This window comes from Labrus mixtus, chromosome 6, assembly GCF_963584025.1.
Source record: "Labrus mixtus chromosome 6, fLabMix1.1, whole genome shotgun sequence".
Classification (NCBI taxonomy): domain Eukaryota; kingdom Metazoa; phylum Chordata; class Actinopteri; order Labriformes; family Labridae; genus Labrus; species Labrus mixtus.
The window spans coordinates 1208738-1213425 of NC_083617.1; positions in this window are offsets into that span (position 1 = coordinate 1208738).

Consider the following 4688-nt stretch of genomic DNA (forward strand, 5'->3'; position numbering starts at 1 on the left):
TCCACTCGTCTATCTGTCACTGGAAAAGAAAAAGGAGAAAAGGGCGCTTTGTCTGCATCTTCAGTGCCAGACATCCCCACTGTGATTATATGAGTCTAACATGGATGCTCTGTCAAATCAGCACCCTGACACTGACGAGCTAAAACACAAAGAGACAGTGTCAGAATCTGAGAAGAGGACGGGCGTTTTTAAAAAAATGTTGCTCGTTATTCCATGTTGATATTAAAACCATGAAAGTCACAGAGACGTCCTGAGGAAAGGGTTTGGATTATTCTATACCGCCCTATACCTAGTCCGCCCAGTCTGAGACCGAGACAAGACCGAGTGAAAATGACTCCGATTCTAAGATGAGACCTTCAAGAAGTGGTCTCCAGACCGGTCTTGGTGGTGTTTTAGTGAAGGGACAGGCTCAGGACTGGTATCGTGGTTCAAGGAACTCAAATCTTATTGGACTCTGATCTGAGCGCCTCTGTTTGTAAAACTGTTTCCTCTGGGAGACGACTCAGCAGTTAACCGTCTCCATGACGACAGGACAGATTGATTCTTGGTTTGTGATATTTCTCAGACCAGCAGTTTGCCTAATGACACCACATCTCAACTAGCACGATGTTCCCCTAATGGTTCAAAATGGCCGCTTTTAAATGTCCTCCACATTATTCTGATCATCACTGATAATAAAGTGAAACAAAGCTGCCATGCAAACACGCTGAGAAGTGAAATGTCATATCTACATGGAGTCTACACGTTCTGTGACCTCTGTGGCAGCACTGACATCGACCACCTTCTTTCTGCGGTAAAAAAAAAGAAGCTCTAAATGAAATGTAAGGCGTTAGTGACGCTCGATAAAAGAGAGATAGAGAAGTTCCTCAGTCAGGAGAGACGGTCTAATGTCTTGAATGCATTAAATGGGAAAAAAAATCATTAAACGTCTGCGCTGTCAGCCGGAGAAGAAAAAAACACACTTTTATTTCACGCTCTGTCTAAAAATGAAATTACCAAGAGAACAGAACTCAGCCGTGGTTAGGTTAAGACATTTGAAACGGTTGCTGCCTCTGCCCGACAATCTGCTGATTACAGCTGCAGGAAGTGGTTAAGAGGAGAAATACGACCACAAAACAGCAGACGTTTAAACTCGGACGGGACTGAAGTCGCTTATTTTGCAGACAAGATTTTTTCTGGAGTGTTTCCTAAATCTTTCAGGAGCAGCGACTCATCTCATGTCAGCACAAGTAGCTAAAGCAAACACCGCTATTAGCTAAGAACCATTTCAAACATCTCAACATCCAGCACTCACCCTATGTTCAGTCTTTCTAATTCAGGAGTTTACGCTCTGCTAACATTTAAGTTACACCTTAAATTCACACCTAGCTCCTCGTAGGTGGGACATCCGCCATTTACTCCGGTTGTCATGGTGATGGTTTTGAAAGGTGGGATAAACTGGAGGATGAGGAGGAGCAGAGGGTTTTGATGTCAGCGCTGTGTTCTCTGTGATGAAGTGAAAATGTAAATACTGAGACATCATTTTGGTTAGTTTGGACGTTACTAGCTGAGACTTTATAACGTGTTGGGACGTGTTAACGGCCGACTGAGGAGGAAAAACATCGCCTGCTCCCCGATGTGGAAGCCGGACTACAGACTCACAGACAGGTGTGTTAACGGTGACATGCTTCTTGTTGAGTTTCAGGAGAGGACCAGGACCAGCACCCCCATGTCCTCACTCTATTCAGAGAAGAACAAGTGATTCTTTCTTCAAGACAACCAGCGTAATTCAATCATCTCTGGACTGAAATCATTTTAATTCTTAACTCAGAATCAAAATGATTCAGTCAGGTAGATGTTTTTATTATTTTCATGCGAGTGCACACACGACAAAGCTGCATCCCAGCTGTTCTAACAGAGATCAGGTTGAGACAGCTGGGTTCACAATGTGCCCGGTTACAATATAATGTTGTTATATCAGAAGTTAGTGGGAGCAGCTGCAGAGTAGGGGAAGGATGGACTGAGACGGTGCTGATGATTAAAAACATGGACACAGCTAAGTTGAGCTGTGAGGATGTTTCAGTTTGTTGGCAGATCCAAACCAAACAGTGATGGATGTGCAGAGAACAGACTGGATGATAAAGAAGAAACTGTCGAGAAACTGGATCAGCAGCTCCTGAGGAAGGTTGAACTTCCTGAGCTGGACGCAGGAAGTCCGTCCTCTGCTGGGCCTTTATCCTGATGGTCCATATGTGAGGTCCACCACAGGTCTCTAGAGATTTTAGATCACAAAAACCTGAACCAGTTGCGGCTGGTGCATTGTTAATAACTCCTTGGTGGGCACATTTCCTTACAGACGGACCATTATTTATAGCTTAGTTCATTAGCTTGATGCTAACACATACAAGGAAATGCCACTAACTGGCTAATAGAATTAGCATTGCGATCATATTGAAAAGGGAGACAATCTTTTTTAACAACAACACCATCTGCACTCGTATATGCCTGCTCTGCTTTTCAGAAAATGTGTGCTCAAACAGGCCGTTTGGAGATGTTCCCTTCATGACATCACAAAGGGCAGTAGCCCCTCCCCCAGGTGGGTGACACTCCCACAGCTAGGTGTTTGTTCTGCCCTCTGAGTCTGCCTTCTCACCGTAAACAATAGGACATGGAGCAAGAAAGACACCCGAGCCCCTTCCAGAGAGGGGGCGTGGTCAGACACAGCTCATTTACATATTTAAAGGTACAGACACAGAAACAGTCTGTTCTGAGCAGGGCTGAAATAGAGGGGTTTATAGACATGATCAAATACAGGATCAGAGTGGATTTAGAACAAGACACTTCACACACATGTTTTGAGGAGCTCTGAGACTTATTTAAACTGAAGAAGAGGAGGAGGATATGTCACCTTTAACGAAATAAGTGTTCCAGTAACTGCTGATGTTGGGAGTTGACTGCGGCTTTAAAGGCAAACTGCACGAACTACATGAATTCTTTCTGTTGATTTAGCACATGTGTGCGGATGTGTGTTACCATGTGTGACTGTGTGTGTTAATATGCATGTGTTTTCATCTCAGTGAGCACTGCAGTGAAACGGCAGAGCTGACAAACGCACCACCGGCCCTCGGTGGCACATCAGGGACAGCTGGATGTTGTCAGGCAACCATAACGCTGATGGAAATGGGCTGATTGCAGCTCACAGGCTCCTCCCTCTTATAAATCAGCTTCACGGCACTCGGGGGTGGAATTCAGCGACGACAGGCTGCACCACACCTATACTGTACTCTGCATGAAACCCTGCAGCAAACAGGATGTGCAAAGGGTTGTTTTGCTCTCCTGGCAGATGGAGGGGAGTTTTTGCATTGACGTTCTTTTAATTGTGTCACAACTTGACAACTGGAATATACCACATCAACTTAAATAGATTTTCTGCTACGGATTTAAGAAGCCTTACAGTTGGGGAGAGTATTTCCCACGAATCCTTTCCTGTCCTCTGTGTGATTTTGAGACTCTAAATCACTTTTTTTGTTTAGTTGATGTACATTTTAAACTGAAATAAAGGAAAAAGAAGCTTCGCCTGGAGGATTAAATCGATGACGATAATTAAACATCCTTAAATGTAACAGGAATGTTCTCATCTCATAATAACGTTGCACTTCTTTCTCTGGGTTGTGTTGGACGGGGAGCTGCCAGGCATTTTACACCACCCACATGGGCTGCACCACTGTCAGACAAATCTGAAATTAGAAAGCCAAACTGCAGCACGCAGCTCCAGAAGCAGCATCAGTCTAATTAGTCAGCTTTGGCTTCCCCAAAGAAACGGAGATGTGAAAGGTCTGAAAGGATTTTTTACTGAGAAATAGTGGCTTTGTGTTTGATTGACGTTAGCATTTCTGTGAATATGAAGGTTTCTAAAAACACAAATGTGACATCGCTTTAGGGCAGCGTCACCGGTTGTCTCAGTGCTTTTTATAATCAGGGTGAGAAAACGTGTTTAATGTGACATCAGTGCAGCAATGAAGACCTCAGTAGCTGTTTTCACATCTGCACTCCTGAAAGAAGGGGGGGGGGGTCTTCTATATGACGCTATAATGAGAATATATGTCTTTCTATCAATGCTACGTGTAGTCCAACAGAATCACAATTACATGCACAGAGATGGTAGAGGTGGCGTGCAGACAGTCTATGGTCGTGCAGCGATCACAGAGAATAAATGTCACTCCTCCCTCCTATTGGCTCCAGGTGAATTCTCCTGATTATATCCTGCTGCGTTCTCACATCAGCTCACTCTGACTTGGCAGGAAAAACTCGGGATGAAGTCTGAGTAAAAATTTGGCTGTTTGTGTTCACACATGCAGTGAGCTCCTCCGGGAAATATCAGGAGTTTTTCAGGAAGTGTGAAAGCCCTAAGTGAGATGCAAACAGATCCAGCTACATCACCCTCCCCCGTCAGGTAAAGAAGGTGGTGAAAATGGATTTGGATTTGTGTTGACTCACAATCTCACTTCTTATCACAACACAGAAAAAAACCTCTTAATTAAAACGAGCCATAATCCATCTTTCACCGCTGACCTTTCTGCAAAGTTTACTCAAATTAATTGTGCTGAGAAATTAGCAGATGCCCCCGAAGCTCGAGGACTCACACAACAAAAAACCAACAAACCTGGTTTATTTCAGTCGGACGTCTAATTGGCACCGAGCGTGTTTGA